The 21,391-nt window shown below is 41.2% G+C and overlaps 1 protein-coding gene and 1 long non-coding RNA gene across 3 annotated transcripts in view; one reads left to right on the top strand and one right to left on the bottom strand.

Moving 5' to 3' along the window:
• CRADD (CASP2 and RIPK1 domain containing adaptor with death domain) overlaps positions 1-21,391 on the bottom strand; it is a 182,550-nt gene that overhangs the window by 123,255 nt on the left and 37,904 nt on the right. The gene's annotated exons all lie outside the window — the stretch shown is intronic.
• On the top strand, positions 46-19,696 carry LOC139045051 (uncharacterized). The gene is made up of 2 exons (XR_011502638.1): positions 46-185; positions 19,517-19,696. It is a non-coding gene; the product is annotated as an uncharacterized lncRNA (long non-coding RNA).

Genomic DNA, 21,391 nt, shown 5'->3' with positions numbered 1-21,391 from the left:
ATTAGCACAGTTAGCCCCTTGAAAACAAAATCTGCCGAACTTGCTCCGGGACACAAGAAACTTCCCGGCAACCTCTGATTGCTAATTGACCGAACATGGGCAGCAGGCTGTCGTAAGGAATGCCGATTTCCCCCGTTTTCTCAACACAAATGGAAGTGTTTCTGCAAGATTCACATTTCACTCAGGTTCGTGTTTGGTTTGGTTTGTTTCCTTGAGATTGGCTGAGTTTCCCTGGTTTTGGTGGAGTGAGGACGAGCCATTCATTTCATATTTACCTTTCACTAAGGCCAAATTGCACCAATGCAGATAAACACGTCTTTCAAGTATACCTCTGTCACTCGGGCGCCGCCTTTGCGTACCACGCAGGGAACGAAAGGAAACTGCCCCGTCACCCGCAGATCACACCCAGGGGCGCTCTCGGGGCGGCGGGCGACGTGCCGCCTCCCAGATGAGGACCGCCGAGCGCCCCGCGCCAAGCTCTCTGCTTATCTGCTGTTCGCACAGCGCCACCGCACTCACCAGTTCCTAGAGGAGGGATTCTCAGAAAAAAGAAAGAGCCCGTTCCCTAGAAACATTAAATTAACACAAGGGATCTGGAAACGAAACAGCAGATGCCTGAAAGCCTTCCCCTTGACTGTTTCCTGCCTTCTTGGAAAATCTTTGCATTAAAATAGATTGGATTACCCTGCACAGCCAGATGCTACTCGAGAACTTCATTTTGGGCTCACATGAAAGCAAAGTTTGCCATCTTTTTAAAAGATCTTTCTTTCCAAGGTGGTTTGAATGGCGCTTTTGGGTTGATATCAGCTAAGACCTGAAGCTAAAGCTTTTTGCATTACAATAGAGAACTTTCCATAACATTGACTTGCAAATCAGATAACAAAAGCAAGGCATACGGAGTAGAAAGGTGGAGCATAGAATGAGTAATAAGAGTTCAGAACCGGAGATTCCTGCCCCTGGAAACAGCCTAGAAAAAAACAGGGTCCAGCTCCCTTATTTTACAAAGGAGAAAATAATAGACGTTTTATTTCTAAACCTATTTACTTTGATCACAGCTATAAGACCATAAAAGAGTAAAACTATCTAACAGCATTTCCAGAGTCAAAAACAGGAGCAGAAAGGCTTATGAGTAATATTTTATCAGCCTCCTCGTTCCAAACCTCATGTGCTAACCTCCGTCGACCCTATCTGCAAACTAATCTCAAACTATATAATTTTTAAATTCAAACCAAGATTAATAACCACACACCTTGAGAACAGTGGGGCTTAAGTACAGAAGTTATTACATTTTCATGCCATCTTTACTTTCATATTTAAACATTTCTGATAGCTGAGAATAACATCCAAGGCTTTCTATGAGATAGAGTTTTACGGAAGAAATAAAGTTTTTACTGTAGTAGCACCTTCCTTGATATTTTAGCTTTTTTCCTTGCTAACTTTTAAGGCAGGACTCTATAATCCTCAGCCACTTTTTCACATGTCATGCTTTCTAGTAAATCAGAAGTAACCTGCAGTCTTAAAAGATTCTATACTTATCCCAAACTTGGGAGCATGAGATGGGGGAGAAGTATATTACAAGATATTCTCAACAAAAATAAAATTAAATATCTTTGCCTTAAGCATGAAAGCAACAAAACTCGTTTCAAAGCAGGGCAGTCAGACAGAATCATTTCATCTGTAATAAGGCAGCACACAGCTCCATGAGAACAGCAGTCCTAAGCATTTCTGTGTTAACAGCTCACAGGGGATACACAAAATCTATCTTTCCTCCCTGATGTATGAAAAAATAAAGGGCAATTTCATAGTAACTTCGGTGCTTTCTAACTTAACCGTTGGACTTACGGAAAAGCAAGTAAAATTTTTAAGTGTTTATAAGAAAGCAAAGAAAAATGCTGCAAAAATTATTTGGCAAGCAGGCCACAGAGAAAGCCGGAATCTTTGCAGGACTCACTCACCAAATTACAGAGCTGTTTTAAAACCGAAAGTCAACAGCTTTTAACAGGTATTAAGCATTTTATACAACAAAATTATCAAATGTATATAGTTTTTTTGATATCACAAATAGACTTATCTCTGACTATTAGGAAAAAACTCTAGTTATACAAAAATAACTAAACTGCTGTGACAAGAATAAAAACCAACCACACAATATTATTAGTCAATGCTGGTTTAAAAAAAAAAAGACCAGAGAATTTCCAAATGATTATGAATGATCAAGTGTGACTCCTATATTTTCTAGGTAGATACTGATGTTAAGAATATGGCTTTCACAGAAATAGATTCCATTCTAACTTATTTTCAGGTATTAATCACAGTAACAATCAAACAAGAAAACTACAAACAAAAACGAATTGACTCGGACAGCTTCTTAAAACAATTTTTTTTAATTAAAAATAAAACCTTTGGCAAACCACACATTAGGGAAAATTAACAAATTTAAAAATCTCCCTCCAAATTATGTTTTGAAAATAAGAGTCTTCATGCCATAGAAAAATGCAGACAGTTCATAATCCTGGGAATTCCTTCCACGCAGCTAATGGGTATCTCATTTCTGGGATTTCTTCAAACTTGACTGAAATGTTAAAGAAAAGAAGAAATATTTAGATGTTGATAAAAAGAAGTTATTCTACTTACCCTGCTTCACTATCTAATTTCAGCTCATCAAAGTTAAATATCTAGAAAGTGCCTAGTCTGCTTCGACAGATATTTTTTTTTCCCATTTAAAAAAAATCATTACTAACTAGTTAAAACTCTGAATCCAAATGTCATACGCTGTTGCAAAAATGTGCACAGTATTAGTTAAATATACTTTTCCTTCCACGTATTTTTATATCTTTTGCCAAAATCCCCTAGTAAACTTTTAGTTTATGATTTGTATCCTAAAATAAAAACGTTTGTATTTTATGCCATAAAAATCAGTAAACTTCTTCTAAAGTTACATGCTTCAAAATAAATGATTCCAATGTTTTAATGAAAGCCTTCTTAAAATTAAAGAAAGTGATTGGTAATGAGGAGGAAAAGTGAAGGTATGTCTACAATAGATCAGAAGCAGAGGAGTAATTGGTAGCCTCCACAACGATTATTAGGATTTACACTGGTCTTTGCATTAATTCAAAAGTACAAGCTGGGTTTTTTGGTTAATAAATGAAAAATAATTTTCTGGTTTTTTCTATTTTTAAGATCTGAATGGCTATTTTAGAAACAGAAGACAACTTCCAGCATCCTTCCCTCTTCCCATTTCAAAACTTCGAGTTTTATTTTTATTTATCCTTTTGAATTCTCGAAACTCAATGATATTTTCATAGCTCTGAGAACTAAGATAACAGAAACCACCAACTGTAGGAGACAGCCTTGATGCTTTCGATTATATTTTCCTAGAAAGATTTATATGATATTGATATGTAATCTTAATAGCTTTTTTTAGAGAAATCCTCCAATGCCAATAAAAGTTGGATAATCTAAATCTCAGTATTTCAGGCAAATTTAGCCCATTAGCATACCCTAAAAACAGGATAATTTCATAAAACCTAAATAACACATTATATTCGATTTTAAATAATAATATAAATGTCCTGTTAAGATTAGTGGGTACCAACCTCAAATCTGTATCGGAAATGAGCAGGATACACAACATTTTTTAAAAGGAGAGGAGGCTACATTAACCACTGTTCGAAGTCCCCACTTTCGGGTGCCGGAGAGAGCTGGAAAGAAAGTACACAGCTGGCGTGGTTCTTTATCGGGGCAGCTGTTCATCCATGGGCACTTCCTACCATGTCAAAAGTCAACTGGCATAGTTCAGTTCAAGTGTCAACAGTCAGATACCTGTGTATTTTGCTGTGAGAAGAAGGGGAAAAAAATATATAAAACTCTCTATTCCCAAATTCCCAGGATCCTTTCAAATCACACTTTACTAACGTTAAGTTAGAATGATGAAGAAAGAAGCCACCAGCAACCTAAATGATTTCCCCTTAGGACTCATTTTAAGGCCAACGAGAGAACACATTCTTTTTTCTGTCTTTTTTTAAGCCCAACTCTCTGACTTACTAACGATTTTTATTCTGTTTGAATCTGGTCCCTGTTATCTTTTGTGATCTTCTGGAAAGAAATAAGATTTCCCTTGTTCATGAAGATAAAACAGGAGGTTGACACTTTATGCACAAAAAAGAATAACCAAAGGTTACAGCGACGTGAATTTTAGTTTTTGCTGAGGGCTGGTGTTTTTTTTTGGGGGGGGGGGGCGGAGGAGGAGTGGGGGTGAGGTAGGTGTGAGGAATTGAGTGTGTTTCCTCAAAGGAGGAGAGGAGTTTCACTTCATGGCAGCGTTATCCCGGTTCTAAGGAGGGGGCCTGCTTTGCCAGTTCTCCTGGGTAGACTTCATAACAGAGTCGGCAGGCTCTATTCTCTAGGAAGACTGAAGTTGGCAACTGCTTCCTCATGGAAGATTCCACAAAAGGCTAAATTAGGATGAGATTGTCAACAGGCTTCAAAAAGGCAGAGTTCCAGGCTCCATCCCTGAAGCCAAACGAGCCTCCTTCAGGTCCTTGTCCCCACAGTCTGACACTTCTGGCCTCTCCTCTCTGCTCCCACTTCCCACCCCATTCTTCTGCCAGCCCTTCCTTTTTCCTCTAACCCTGCAAAAAATGAGCAGTGCTGTTGTTTTGCTCCAACTGACAAAACAGCTAAGAAACAGCAGAAGAACATGACTGCCCTTTTCAAAATGGGCCACGTGATCACCCAATTTAAATCCAGCTCTTACAGTAAAAATGAATAGAGAGGGAGCTGTTTATGAAATGCTCCTGCTTGCCTTCATAATACTCTCATCCCCTCCCCTCTCGGCCTCCTGAATACCCAAATGAAATTATATAATGAGCTTTATTCTCTCACTCTAAAATTCTTCCTTAGTCCAAATTGCTAATGCGGCAGGTTCCAGCTGCCTAAATTCCCTAAACAACATTCCCTGTTCCATAAAAAGCATGCAACTGCAAGCACAGCAGTCCCGCTCCAGCTCTTACAACTATAAACTCACTACCCGGTTCCTTGGCCCGGGAAGGCCGAGAAACAGGCAACATGGCCGATTTAAAGGTATACAGTACCCTAGGCGCCATTTCACTCCTGGGCAGCCAAGAGTGGACAAGGAGAAGCCACCTTCCATTTTTTTTCCTATTACATTGATTCCCTTAGAACTACCTTTGCTCCAGAAGAAGTCCCCCCTCCAATGGAGAAAGGGTGACACTGAATTTGTACTGTTTTTATGAATGCATTTGTTTCACTGAGAGGGAGCAGAGTTCTGCCTTAATTGGGTGACTTGAAAACTACACATACTGGAATAGCACATGAAGTCCGAAGTTTGAGTCCTTTCTTTTAAATTAATTAACACAGTTTCAATGTTTATAGAATAGTCATTGACTTTTACCTGACACATAAAGTATATGCCTCTACCTCTGGCAAAACTACGACCCAACGATCCTCAGCAGAGGTGAATGCTCTGATATTACGAGTCCAAAGAAAGAGATTCCATAACCTATCTTGGCATTGCCAGACTTCACAGCAGCCTTCATACTTAACAATCTAGCAATATCTAGATTGTGCAGGGGTCCCCTGCACACACCATGCTAGTCCGTGGCTCCCTGTCTCCACGTGCTGTTTCCTCTACTTAGAATACCCTCTCCAACCGCGTCCACAGAGCAAACTCCAACTTAATCTTCAGTAGGTGGCCTATGCCACCTTCCCTCAGCTGTCCCACACCCGAGTCATCACTGCCTCCTTTGTCACTTGTACATTTACCTGTACTACCCCAGTCAGATAGTACCACATTTGTTCATGTGTCTGTCTCTCCTGCTGGACTCAAATTCCTTGAGGAACTAATTGCATTTGTATCTCCAGGGCTTTGCATATTTTGCACCAGAAAAGTGTTATACAAGAGAACTAAATTGATGTGGCTGTATAATGACTTCAAGCTTTTAACCATAAGGAGCCTAGTGCAAGGCTCATAGAGATCCTGATGGTTGGTCCTACGGCTGTCACACTATATTCTGAAACCATTGCTCTTGCTCTACCCTCAGAGGAAAAACTGGTCACAATTCTGTCCTCTGTATCATAATTAGATGAGGGTGGAAGCTGGGGGACTGGAGAGTTATTGGCCTACCCGGTCACATCCTAAAAGAAATCAGTGTGGAACTCAAAGAAATCAGAGGATCTAGCAAAATTTAACACACCCTCCATTCACCCATCAAAATTACTTGAATTGGCAGTGATGGCAGAAGCAGAAGAGAGAATTTACTGTGGAGAACAGAATAAAACTAGTAGAAGAAATAATCTGAGGCAGAGCTGGGGTTAGGTGCTATTTGTAAGTAAAGATGGGAAAAGTATAAACCATGAAGGGCAAAACAGAAAGCTTGGAATCTAAGGGCTTCAGAAAGCAGTTTGGTCTCTACATTTTCCTTGTAATAGGCTGACTGTAGACAAGAATAATAGGAACATTATTTCCACTTCCTACACAAGGTGCTGCACTGCTGTTCAAGCACCCCAGGCTCATGAATACTTTGATAAATACGAGTGCCATGTACTGATTCCTGTCAGAGCTGTCGCCATGATTCTGCTTTGAGGTTCTCTTTCTCTTTTTTAACAATATACATACTGTGGGGGAGCAGAATTTGCTACCCCAAAATGTGTCTCTTTGGCTTGATTATTTTTCAGAACAAGAGACTCAGGAAGAAATTTTGACCTTCCCCTAACTGCCTAAAAGAATTTAAGATGAAAGGTCTGTTCCAGGAAGGAGCTATCACCACCGATAACTATAGTGTAACAGGAACTAGGTGTGGTGGACCAGGTGGAACCTGGCAAGGCCCATTTGATCAAAGTCCTCTCCATGTCCCATCGTCTCTGGTCACCCAGCAAACATTTGTTTACCAAACACTTGCTCTTCCATCTCCATGTGAATTGCCTTCCTCCCCTTTGAAGTCTCAAACCACTACCCCCAACGTCTGTCCTCTTTTGTCTCTAGCCGAAGATGGTACTTAATTAAGGTGATGGCTTTGACCACTTTGGAGAGTTACTCAGTTTTCCTGGGTTTCCCTCACGTATACCTGTTACTAAGCTTTCTTCGATTTTCTCCTGTTATTCTGTCTCGTGTCAATTTAATTCTTAGACCAGTTGGAAGAACCTAGAAAGGCAGAGGAAAATTTCTTCCTCCCCTGCAGTACCACATTCCTCAGACGTCTTTCTGGGACTAGATCAATGGGAGAGAGGCAGAAAGGGGAGCTAAAGTCTACTGAGGACTTATTACATGTGCCTGGTGCTTGCTACACACTTTATAGATGCCATCTATGTGCCACCTTGCCAACAAGCCCACTTGGTACGCATAAGGATTCTCATTTCAATGCAGTCTTCAACCTAGGTCTCTCTGATTCTAAATCCAGTATTCTTTCCATAATCATACAATTTCTATTTCTTAAATCAGAATTAAGAACACAAGAAGTCAGTTTCAAAGGTAAAGGTGTATCATTCATTCAACATTTATTCAACAGCCACTATGAGACAGGCACTGTACTCTCTTTGAAAATATAAACACAAATAAGTTCTGGTACTTGACTTCAAACTGATCACAGTTTAGTGGGAAAAAGAATAAAAACAAATAACTTGGTTTATTCTTTTTTCTTTTTTTTTTTTTAAAGAGTTAATTTTTTCCTTTTTCTCCCCAAAGCCCACCGGTACATAGTTGTGTATTTTTAGTTGCGGGTCCTTCTAGTTGTGGCACGTGGGACGCTGCCTCAGCATGGCTTGATGAGCGGTGCCATGTCCACACCCAGGATGCAAACCAGTGAAACCCTGGGCCACGGAAGCAGAGCGTGCAAACTTAACCACTCTGTCACGGGGCCAGCCCCCTAACTTGGTTTATTCTTTTCCCCCAGGCTCTATATTAGGTTTTGTTTTTCCCCTTTGTCACTTTTTGCTGCCACCTTATGTTTCCAAATCTTACTAGTTGCTTTCCAATTCTTTATTTAAATATTAGCAAAACATGAGAAATCATTTCATAAACTGCCTTTATTGCTAGAATCACATTCTGGAGGGAAGTGAAAATGAACAAAGCCTAAGCATTTAAATTTACTTGTGCCGCTCTCAGTTTCGTGCCGCTCACATATTTTGGCAGCATCGAATATAAGTCCCAATGCCATCTGGGGAGACAGTAGTGGAAATGAGATAACCAGTTCCTGCCCTCATGGAGCTGATCTTCTGAACATTCCAAGAGGGGAGGACGGCAGCAAACAAATCATGGATGGTGACAGGCATGCTATGAGGGAAAACCACAGGCGCTGCGAGAATGCAAGACGGCACAGGGACCTGACTGTGGCTGAGGGATGAGGAAGGCCTCCCCTCAGAAGAGGCACTGAAGCTGAGATCTATGAATTGAGTGAAGCTTGATGAAGGCAGGGGTGGAGGGACAGGAAGAAGAACAGAGAGGAGCATTCCAAGCAGAGGGAATAGCACATGCAAAGGCCTGAAGGTGGAACGAACAGATGCTTCTGAGGGGAGGAAAGAAAGCCAATGTGTCTGGAAGACAAGTAACAAGAGGGAGAGCGTCTCGAGAGAAAGCTGGGAAGGTGGCACAGCCAGATGGCACAGGGCCCTGTAGCCCACACTTTGGATTTCAAATCTCACCTAAGAGCAATGGGAACACATTGAAACGTTAATTAAAGCAGGTCCACTGAATTCATTTAATGTTCTTTCAAATTCATTTGGCTACCTGTGATTGATGTATTAAGAAAAAAACACCGTGAAGAAGTGCTTTGATGATGGGAAACATATTTAGAATAGAAAGCAGTGTGTCATCAAAGAAAGGGTGCTGGAGGCCAGCCCAGTGGCGTAGCGGTTAAGTTTGCACACGCGCTTCGGTGGCCTAGGGTTTGCCGGTTTGGATCCCAGGTGCGGACATGGTACCACTTGGCACGCCATGCTGTGGTAGGTGTCCCACATATAAAGTGGAGGAAGATGGGCACAGATGTTAGCTCAGGGCCAGGCTTCCTCAGCAAAAAAGAGAAGGATTGGCAGCAGATGTTAGCTCAGGGCTAATCTTCCTTAAAAAAAAAAGAAAAGAAAGAAAGGATGCTAAAGTAAGAATGAAAAATAATGGGTTCTATTTGTAGTACTATTATCCTGGGTAGGTTTTAATCTCAAAATATCCCCATTTCCTTGGGCCAGCCCAGGGGTGTAGTAGTTAAGTTCCCACACTCCACTTCAACAGCCCAGGGTTGCAGGTTTGGATCCTGGGTGCGGACCTACACACCATTCATCAAGCCATGCTGTGGCAGCATCCAACATACAAAGTAGTGAAAGATTGGGACAGATGTTAGCTCAGCGACAATCTTCCTCAAGCAAAAAGAGGAAGACTGGTAACAGATGTTAGTTCAGGGCCAATCTTCCTCACAAAAAAAAAAAAAAAAAAAAACCAAAAAACATTTCCTCACCTATCAAATGAAAGTACTGAAAACTTCAAAATTCACATACTTGTTGTAAAAAGCAAATGAGATAATACATTTGAAAATGCTTTGAATTTCTAAAATATAAGCTCCTTGAGGCAAAGACATTATCTGTTTTGTTCACTGCTACACCTAGCACCCAGAAGATGGATGGAAGGAAGGGAGGAAAGGAGAGAGGGAGGACAGATGGACGAATGGATCACATTAAGCACCATACTTTGCAAATAGGAAGCAAGATGTACAGTGTGTGGATGAAGCCCACCTGGGAGGGCAGCCTCCACAGGGGAACTCAATAGCACAACATCACCAATGCCTGCCAGCCAGCCAGGCCTTCCCTCAGTGCCGGTGCACCTGGCGCCTCCAGCAGCGATAGCAGACTGGCCAAGTGGCCAGGCAGCCCAGGATCAGAGGCCCATGACGTCCACGTCTCCACTGTAGTTAGGGAGAGGAGGTGATCGTGAGAAATGAAACCACTGCCCCTCACAATTCTTCCTGAGAGACTAGTCCCTGACAAGCACCCCAAAGCCAGGCCCTGTGTACGCACGTTTCTCTCCTGACACAATCCATCACTTCAGATTATTCTTTTTGTTGACCAAATGTAGTATTATGATAAATTTTTATATAACTTCTTAAACTTTTCTTTTTTAAAAAAAAAAAGATTTTATTTTTCCTTTTTTTCCCCAAAGCCCCCCTGGTACATAGTTGCATATTTTTAGTTGTGGGTCCTTCCAGTTGTGGCATGTGGGATGCCGCCTCAGCATGGCCTGACGAGCGGTGCCACGTCCGTGCCTGGGATCCGAACCAGCGAAACCCTGGGCCACTGAAGCAGAGCATGGGAACTTAACCACTTGGCCAAGGGGCCGGCCCTTAAACTTTTCTTATATTGCATAGTCTCGGCTATATGTACCCATTTCTTAAATTACAACTAAAGATAAAAAAAAAAAAAGATAAGAGAAAAAGTATAAAAAGCCTTAAGATGTTCTTTGATATTTATTAGCTTCATAGCAATGATAATAGTAACCATTTATTGAATATCTACTTTGGTCTAAAATAGAGTTTGACACTTGACCTTTTATCTCTAATCCTCACATTTGACAAGGTAAGCGATACTGATGCCATTTCATGGAGAACATTAAAGCTCAGAGCATAAGTGACATACATGCCCAAGATTATGGGGGGTTTTTTGTTTTGTTTTGGTGAGGAAGATTGGCCGTGAGCTGACATCCATTGCCAATCTTCCTCTTTTTGCTTGAGGAAGATTGTCCCTGAGCTAACATGTGTGCCAATCTTCCTCTATTTTGTATGTGCGATGCCACCACAGCATGGCTTGACGAGCAGCATGTAAGTCCACACCCCGGATGTGAACCTGCAAACCCCTGGCCCCTGAAGAGGAGCGTGCAAACCTGACCACTGCGTCACTGGGCTGGCCCCCAAGATTATGGGGTTTTTAAGGGGCAAAGCCAGGGTTCAAATCTGGATCTGTTAGACAATGCAGCACAAATTCTTTCAATCATACCACATATTACTATAAAAATATTCTCTAAGAGATTGAACTATCTATGATGATGAGAGCAACCGGAGTATTTACTACACGCCAGATGCTATTAAGCTCTTTACAAAAATTATCTCATTTAATCCTCTCAACAACCCTGTAAGTTTGGTACTTTTGAGACAAAAAGACTGAAGTTTTGAGAGACTGGGTAACTTGCCAAAGGTCAAAAAACTGCATAGTAGAGCCTGGATTTTAACCCAGGTCTGCCTGACTCCAAAATGTACCCTCTTTACTGCTACATAAGACTTCCACTATTCAAATACTATCAGTGTAACTTGTACGCCTTTGAAAGAGAATGTCAAAACAGGAGAACAGGGTCAATAAACCATTTGAAAGATAATTCAGAACTACTGCATTAAGACGTGTCTCTAAGAGCCCATTTCTAAGCATTTTCTCGGCAGTTGTCATCTTGTTCTGTTGCCCCAAATGGTCTTTAGAACTATCTGCAACCAGCATTTTCACAAGTGTTTTCCTTTCTCATTTGGTAAGCAATTTGAAAATCTATTTCTTAAACTACCAGTTGAATCAAATGGAACTCGTGTCTCTGCATCCAAATCTTCAGACAACACCGAAGTGTACATTAGTTACTTCGTCCACAATTCTCGTCATTAGACAATGGTTAGGAAGATGTTCAAAGTCACTGTGCAAATTGCTCATGGGCTATATAAAATACTAGTTTTCACAGTTAAGATATTCCCAACGTGACTGTCTCCCTATCAGAAATACTACTTTTCTAAACTAGGAGATTCCTCGGGCAGGACTCCTCAGCTATGTTTGTAAGGCCACTTTTAAAAATGCCATCTGTTATTAGGCAGGTGTCAGCCCAATAAGGAAACCAGACCTCGTTGATCTACTGATGGGGCAAATAGGAATAGGACTTCCTTGTAACTATTGAGAAGTTTACTCACGTCAATTTCACACTGACTCGATTTGTAAACCAAACAGCTGGCAAACGATTACTTTAAACACAATCAGTGAAAAAAGAAGCCTGGCAATTCTTGGAAAAACATGTGGGAAGTCACGTGCATGTGCGAACTCATGCCTATGTCAACTTTCCAAGAGTGAAATGTAAGTACAGGAAGTACCTAAATACTCCATAACAAAAGCAAAGTAAATATACAGGCCTGGATGAAATCGCCAAATTTTGTGCGTAATCTTCAAGATGGGATGTTCCGTCACTATGGGAAAACTATAATATTTATTCTTAAATACTTCGTAAAAACCAGAGTATATGTGTACAGCAAAAATAAATCAATAAATACTGCAGAAAAATATAAAGAAGAAAATAAATCACTTACAATTAAGCCGTTGTCAACACCACGACCCAGACTTTTTTCTTGGCATATACGGGTATACAAACACTTTGAGTTTCTCAAACATGGGGTTGCGCCACATGTACTGTTTTGCAACCTACTTTGTTTTGTTTTATTTTTCCATCCAATAGTGAATCAGGGACAATATTCAAAAATTAATAAATAAAGCTCCACATCTTCAATTCTCCCATAACTGACTTAACCAATCTTTCATTGATGGACAAGTATCTTTCACCCTTATGCTTCTATAAACAATACTGAATTGAACATTCTTGTACATACCAGGACTTGTCAAATCAATCCTTTCAGACAAATTCCTAGAAGTAGAAATACTATGTCAAAGGATGTGGCTTTTGATACATATTGCCAAATTGCCTTCCAGAATGATCATGCCAATTGACACTCCCACCAGCAATAGAAGAGAGAGCAGGCTTCTCCACACCCTGACCTTCCCTGGCAACGAGTATTCTTTTTAAATCATTGCCAATCTGATAAACAAAACAAACCCGTAACTTCAGCTTGCTTTCATTTGCGTTTTCCTTTCATAAGCATATTGATATACATAGGCAGGATGTCAGTGTCTACTGGCGAGCAAGAGCTTTGGAGGCAAACGATCCTGGGTTACAAAGGCCCTGCTAAATGTGTGACCTAGGACAAGCTGCCTTAACTCCCTGAATTGGACTCTCCTCATTGCAAAATGTAAATATTTGCACCTGTCTCAGTATTTTCTTTTTGGTTTTTTTTTGAAGAAGATGATTAGCCCTGAGCTAACTGCTGCCAATCCTCCTCTTTTTGCTGAGGAAGACTGGCCCTGAGCTAACATCCGTGCCCATCTTCCTCTACTTTATATGTGGGACACCTATCACAGCATGGCGTGCCAAGCGGTGCCATGTCCGCATCTGGGATCTGAACTGGCAAACCCCGGGCCACCAAAGCGGAAAATGCACACTTAACCTCTGTGCCACCGGGCCGGCCCCTCAGTATTTTCTTAAGCACTAAATGTAAAGCCCTTAGCCCAGTACCTAGCACACAATAAACACTCAGTAAACAGTAGCTGCTGGTTGTAGTAGTCACAATTGTCGTCTGTAGTGGCGTATTGGCAGCCATTTGTATTTCTTCTCTTACAGACTGCCTTTTCATATCCATGGTCCCTTTCTGTGCTGGAGAATTCACCTTTTGTTTATTAATCTGTAAGAGCTCGTTATAAATTATGGGCAATAATTCTTTGGGTCCTATATATGTTGCCAACATTTTTCCCACAGTGGTATTAGTTTTTAACTTTATGGTGTTCTTTGTTATATAGAGGTTAATTTTTACATAGCTTAATCTCGCTTCTTTTTCTCTCTTTCTTTTCTAATTCTTTAGTTTCTGTCATTGGTGTAATGCTTACAAAGATCTTAACTACTATAAGATTATGAAGACTGAGTATATATTCTCTTCTATGACTTTTATAGATCCTTTAATTTTGTAACAGTAAAATCTTTCATCATAAATAATTTCACTATGAAGTAAGGATATTTAACGTTATCTTTTTTCTCCTAAGTGACTAGTACGTAAGCCCAACACCTTTCAGAAATCCTTTCATCACTGATTTGAAATGCCACCTTGATATAAAAAAGTTGATAATTCCTGGGGCCAGCCCAGTGGTGTGTGGTTAAGTTCACACACTCTGCTTTGGCAGCGTGGGGTTCTCGGGTTCAGATCCCGGGCGTGGACCTACACACCTCTCATCAAGCTATACTGTGGCAGCATCCCACATACAAAATAGAGGAAGACTGGCATCAGGTGTTAGCTCAGGGACAATCTTCCTCAAGCAAAAAGAGGATTGGCAACGAATGCTAGCTCAGGGCCAAAAGTTGGTAATTCCTTACCTAAGATTCTGAAAGCATAAAATTCTGAAAACGGAGAATTTTGGTTTTTTTTTTTAAAATTTTGGTGCCAAAATTCAGTTGGTGGGAAAGCCTGACCTGAGCTAACATGGAGGCTATTCTAGTCTTTATTTGTCCCATTTAGTGTCATTATTAATCTGTTTTGCTGTAGAAATAAACATGACTTTGACTATGAGATGTTGCTAAAAACCCTGAATCCTGAAACATGGCTGACCTCAAACATTTCAAATAAGGGATTGTGGACCTGTACTGGGTCTCCATATATACTCAAGCCTGCTTTTAGACTACCTATTGGAGCTATGCCATTCTAATTTCTCTTTTATTCTGTTAATAAGATAAATTACATTGACTTTCGAATGCTAAATCCATCATGAATTTCTGGGACAAACTCCATTTGGTAATGCTGTATTATCCTTTCTAATTTTTTGGTAGACTAGTTAATATTTTGTTAAGGATTTTTGCATCTATGTTAATGAAGTCTATAATTTTTTTCTTATAATGTCTTTGTCAAGTTTTGGCATTCAGGTTATACTGGCCTCTGTTTTCTGAGTTCCTATACTATTCAGTTTTTCTTTACTATATTTTATAACGTTTTAATATTTGATGAGATAAAAATCTCCCCCTTTTCATTCTTCACTATTCTCAAAAAATATTTTTCTGAACTTTAGAAATTCTATCAGATTCCATAGAGGACTAATCCCATTTCAATTTTCGTTGGAACTGCGTCAAATTTTAGATTAATGTGAACAGTGATACTGATGTATTTACTATATTGACGCTTCTCACCAATGAACGTGGTATTTTCCTCTATTTATTCAACTGTTCCTTTATGGACCTCAGTTAAGTTTGGAAGTATTCTTCATATATGTCCTGCCCAATTCCTATGCATTTTATCATCGCCTTTATTCTTCAACTCTATGCATGTCTATGCTACTATGTTTCATTAGTTCTGATTACCAGTTGTGGATAACTAGTACAATTTCTGGTATAATTTTTTCCTTGGAAGGGATGGAATATCATGTGGAAGACAGGAGCCAAACATCACTATTTCATTTATTTAACAAACAGTTATTGAACATGTAACGTGTACTAGGCACTGAGTATTCAAACAGTGGTAAGACACTATCCTGTCCTCAAGGGTTCACAGTCTAGACGGGGAGATACACAAGGAAACAGACAAGCATAATGCGACAACATAAGTTCTGTGTTAGAGAGCCCAGCAGACCACCACCAAGTCCTCCACCAGGAACAGTGAATCTTATCAGGAAAACCTTCCTAAAGAGCTGACCCTTGAGCCCTAAGGTGGGTCCCAGTCTCTCCTTTGAACACACCTGGCAATGAGTAGGCACACAGAGAAGCTGCACTAAGTCCTCCAGACCGAAGGAATGCCATTAACACGGACCTGAGGGTGCCTTGTCTTCCATGTCTGAACACAGCAGCAAATCTCTTTGACTTGCTGGCTCCTCCGTCTGGCTCAGCTATCCTGTCTGCCTGTCGCTGAGCTGGGAACTGGGAACTGTGGGTCAAGCAGCCACACTTCCCATATTCCCCCTCTCCTCAAAAACGTCAGGAAAAGGTCATCAGTGTCAAGTGATTAGAGCTTCAGTTACTAACAGGCCTGGCTGTAGACTCCTTAAAGCCCATAAATTGTTATCACTGACTTCTACACAGGGACATTGTGTCCTGGGAGCAAACGGTTCCATTTCTTGCCTAAAATTGTAACAAAAGAAATGAAAGCAAAACTGCTGTGTGTCTTTGGGCCAGCCCAGCGGAACAGTGGTTAAGTTCGTGCTCCACTTTGGCAGCCCAGGGTTCACACCTTCGGATCCTGGGTGCAGACCTATGCACCGCTCATCAAGCCATGCTGTGGCGGTGTCCCACATACAAACTAGAGGAAGACTGGCACAGATGTCAGCTCAGGGACAACCTTCCTCACTAACAACAAACAAAACAAAAAACTGCTGTGTGTCTCCTGCAGAATGACGGGTTCTGGTACCCAAATAAGCAGACCCATCAAAGCTTCAAGAGTCGCTGCTTGGGTGAACCAATGACCCCTCCTCCTCCGTTCAGAATTCACTATGGAATCATGTCACAACTACATAGCCCTCTGCAGAGTGACCACAGGAAGAGGAGGAAAGGGACAAGAAGACAGTCACTTGTGTTATTCCTGAAGAGACCCCAGGGACTCTCAGGTTGTTCAAAAGCACATCTGGAAAGAATTCACCTGTCTTGAATCCTGCTTGCTCAACAGCAAAACAAGCAAAAGCACCAGAAAATGCTCATAGTGATCTTTTCCACTGCCGAGGCTGAAGGGTTTCCCACCTAAGCATCGTAAATGAGACAAATTGCATAACAGGATAATAAGGTTGTTGCTGAAAGACGCAATCACAAAATAAAAGGACCTTTCAAAATCTGAGTAGAGTTGGTAATTATACAGGAACGGAATATAACAAAGAGCAAATCCAAGGTTCCTGCTTTTTCATGTTATCATGAAACTGAGATGGCCCAGTGCCAGAGTCCTCTTTCAGTTACAAGAGACCTTCCTATGTCTGTGGCAACAGCTCTCTTCCTTTCTGTTAACTAGGGCGCTGTTGTACACTGTCTTCTTTATCAGTCTAATCTCAAATTCCACCATTCACAAAGCTGCTACTTGTTCCTTCCTGCTATGAAAACCAAACTTCTACCTGGTAAGATTCACAGCAAAAAAGAAGAAGGAAAAAATAATAACTTGTAGTGCTTTATGCTTCACTTGTCATGGCATGTATTTATCTGAATAAGATTTTTGCCTGATAAGACACGTACCCCTCCAAAAAGAATACTAGGAAGGCCTGGTTCTCTAATACAAAATCAAGACCTGAGAAAAATCAAATATGTAGTTGTAGAGGATCAGAATTGGCCACCCCAAAATGTTTCTCTTTGGCTTGCTTATTTTTAAGAACAAAAGACCAAAAGACTCTGAAAGAAACTTTGACCTCCCTCCAACCCCAAGCCTCCTGACCCCCACCCCAACTGCCTAAAAGAATTTAAAATAAAAAGGCCTGTTCCAGGAAGGAGCTAATACCATAAGATAACCGTGATATACTGTAAAATGTGTCTCTCGGGTCACTTTGTATGTAATTGGCCCATTTACATTTCCATCTCCATGTAAATTGCCTTCCACCCCCTTGAAGCCCCAAACCACTATCCCCAACATCCTCCTTTGTCTTTAGCTGAAGATGGTATTTAAGATGAGAGCCTCCACCATTTTGGCAAGTTGCTCTAGTCTTCCTGAGCCTCTCCCATGTGTATACGTTATAAAAGTTTGCTTGATTTTCTCCTGTTATTCTGTCTCATGTGAATTCAATTCATGGCACAGCCAGAAGGACCCAGAGGGTAGAAGATATGTCTTCCTCCCCTACATAGTTAAATGTAAAAATACATTTCTTCTCCCAAATAAATAATACATGGTCTCAAATAAATAAGCCCAACAAAGTTGAGAGAGTCATTAAATGGCTAAACTATGTACCCGCTGCCAGTTCAAGAACATTAACCACAAAAACAATTCGAGCTGCAGACTTTGCAAACATTCAGACTAACTCGGCAGGAGAATCATGGGTCCTGGAGTCAGCCGTGGGTTAGATAACAGCACCAGGACGTATTAGCTTTGAGACCCTGGAAAAGTTCACCTCTCTGAACTTCCTTCTCTGCAAAATTGGGAAAATATCTACCTCCCAGGGAGAGGTTTTTGAGCTAAGAGAGGTGGGTATATATAAAGCCCAACAATGGGTAGGAGAGACGAAGCACTCCACACCCACCTAGTTTCCTATTCAAATTCTCTGCTCACAATATAGTGAAAAGAAATGTCCCCAGCTTCTCAACCCACAATGGACCCTTACTGTTTAATATATCAAATTCTTTCCGTTACAACACACCAAACTCATTTTGCATTACAATACTCCACAAGTCAATTCTTCTCCTCAGCACAATCTGAATTTCTTATGTATTCCCAGCCTTTCATTTTCACGCTCTTAGGAAAACTATCATCATTTCCCAAAGTAGCTCACAAGGGATTTGGTGGGAGGAGCGAGGTGGGCTATGGTGGGGTGGGGGCCTTGAGTCTTTAAAGGCAGTAGTAGCATCTGGTTCAATTTCTTCTTTTTTTTAATCAATCAATATATTTTACTTCAAAAGAGAACAGCTTGAGAACATGCCACTGCATCTCTAAGGAGTATGTGCAGCAGCCGATGACAATCAGAAACTCAGCCGAACACTACCAGTAATCATGGTGGTTTGAAACAGTTTTATTCTCAGACATAAAGTGTCCCACTGATACCCATAGGAGAATACAGTAAGTTAACAGGGAGACGAACACAAAAATAGTAAGTCTGTTCCTTACCAGATACAGGTTACATTCATCTACTCAAAATTCCCTTGTAGTAAAGCAAATGTTCAAATCTAAGTTAAAAAGATGCAAGATGGTAACAATCATATCCAATGTGCCTTATCATTTTTGGGGGCTATGCTCTCTTTGCTAACGAAGTAAGAGAGGTGGAAGGGGGTAAAGTGAGAAGCCTTACTCCTACCCTACAAGAAATTTATTTAAGAAACAAAGGGGGACCGGCCCGGTGGAGCAGCGGTTAAGTTCGCACGTTCCGCTTCAGCAGCCCTGGGTTCGCCAGTTCGGATCCCGGGTGAGGACATGGCACCACTTGGCAAGCCATGCTGTGGTAGGCGTCCCACATACAAAGTAGAGGAAGATGGGCACGGATGTTAGCTCAGGGCCAGTCTTCCTCAGCAAAAAGAGGAGGATTGGCAGCAGTTAGCTCAGGGCTAATCTTCCTCAAAAAAAATAAAAACAAGAAACAAAGGCATGAACTTGGTCCTCGGTTTCTCATCTCTAAAAGAAGGCGTTGTTTAACAAAACTCAGCGCAGGCAATAATCATCAGTAACAGCCAAAAACACTCAGTGAAAGAATTTTTTAAAACAAAAAGAAGGGATTGGATGATGTTCTTCTTGACCCCAAAGCACTTGAATCTGATTTGGCAGCAGCACCCTCAGCCACACCTGAGACTACCTGTGGCAGACCCCATTCTTTGGGCTGAGACAACCACCATTCCCAGCCTGCTCCTGTACTGGCTCCATTCCGGAGGCCAGAAGAGCATTCACTTTGCAGCTTCCCTTGTAGCAAGGAGGGGCCATGTGACAGTTCCGGCCAACGAAACAACAGAGTATGTGTGCTGGGGATTTCTGGAAAGACTACAGCTTTCTCTGATAAAAGTGATAGCCTCTTCCTCCTTATCTTCCAGCTGCACAGATGCACTGTGGGTAGTTGCAGCCATCCTGCTACTACAAGGAAAAGAAAAGCCAAGAGAACTGAAGAGACACTCACCCTGATGCCTTTGGGCCAATGAACCAATGCCAGAAGCAGCTGGCCTCCAGACTTCTTGCTATATGATTAAAATAAATCTCTACTTATTTTGCCATTATCAGTTTGTGTTTTTACGTTTTTGTTTGTTTGTTTGTTTTCTCCACTTGTTGCCTAGCACACTCCTGATACACTTTTCACCAGATTCACCAGGCTTAGAGAACCAAACATCTTTCTGTAACCAAGAATGCAAAGCTCCTCAACTAAACAATATTCATGTGAAAGTTTAAAGGAAAAGGAGATAAAGAGTAAGTAAACTTTGTTTTCTTCCCCAGTCCGCAGAATCCGTTTAGTTCGTGCTTCTATAAAATCAGTCCTCCGCCTGTTTTCATTTCAGGATCAGAATCTCAAGATTTGAAGGAGAATTAACCTTAGACATCTGAACCCTCTCTAAACAACCCTACTAAGCAGGCAACTAACCTCTTCTTGAATTATCTATAGTGATGAGGAACGCACTACCTCTAGAAGAAGACCATGCCATCTTCAGACAACTGTTTTAGAAAGATATTTCTTATATTAACCTAACATTTCTATCCATTTGTCTTCCTTCTACCTTCTAAGAAATATGGAACAGAGAGAAGCTCTTTTATGAATGAGAGTCACGCAAACAGTTGACGGCAGCTGTTGTATCACGTTGTCCACACACCGACACTCACCAATTTCTTCAACCTTTCCTCCTGAGAGAGGCAGCAGGTCCTAACGCAGCGCCATCCAATACTGCAAGCCACATGTGTCATTTTAAAGTTTCTAGTGGCCTAGCAGCCATATTTTTTTTTTAAGATTTTCTTTTTCTTTTCCTCCCTAAAGCCCCCTGGTACATAGTTGTGTATATTTTAGTTGCAGGTCCTTCTAGTTGTGGCATGTGGGATGCTGCCTCAACGTGGCCTGACGAGCGGTGCCATGTCCACTCCCAGGATCCGAAGCAGTGAAACCGTGGGCCACCGCAGCGGAGCGCACGAACTTAACCACTCAGCCACAGGGCCAGCCCCGCCGTATTTTTTTAAAAGGTGAAATTCAGTTTAATAACATATTTTATATAACCTAACATACAAAAAATATCATTTCAACAGATACTCAAAATAAAATAACTAATGGTGAGATATCTTACTTTTTTTTGTACCAAGTATTTGAAATCCACTATGCATCTCCCAACTCAGGACACATCAATGCAGAGTAGCCACACTTTCGCTGCTCAACAGCCCCATGTGAGAGAGACTCTGTACTGGCTTGCACTGGTCTAACAGAGGAACACACGCTGTTTTCTGTAGACGGACAACAGGGAGCGTCTGGTTAATCAGGTAAATTGGCAACACATCAGAGTGCCGCGTTTCTCCACCTAGAGTACCACACAGACCTCTTTTAAAGGGGCCCATGGGGGCATTATCTTGTGGACCTCTGAGACTATATGCCCTTGAACTTCCAGGGGTCAATGTTCCCCACCTGAGAAACTGTCTTCAAAAGTAGCTTTTCCTTTTTTTTTTTTTAGCTTATCCTCCAAATAAAAACATACAAAAAACATTCTTATGAAAAAGATTCTGTTTCGTACAGAATTTGAGGAGCTCTAAGACCTCAGTGTGAAAACACTGTTGGGGCAGAATCAGGTCTTTATTCTCTCACCAAACTAAGTGGTGACCTGAAAACAAACAATTTATTTCTCCAGGCCTCTTTTCTCTATGGGTGCCCCAATTTCCCACGAAACAACACCGTTGTAAGCTTTCACAACCATCTTTTTAATAATCCATTCTAGAACTCTGCC

The sequence above is a fragment of the Equus asinus genome, chromosome 4 (genome assembly GCF_041296235.1).
Source record: "Equus asinus isolate D_3611 breed Donkey chromosome 4, EquAss-T2T_v2, whole genome shotgun sequence".
NCBI lineage: Eukaryota > Metazoa > Chordata > Mammalia > Perissodactyla > Equidae > Equus > Equus asinus.
Note: the sequence above shows the minus strand (reverse complement) of the source record. Positions and strands in the feature narration are given on the sequence as shown.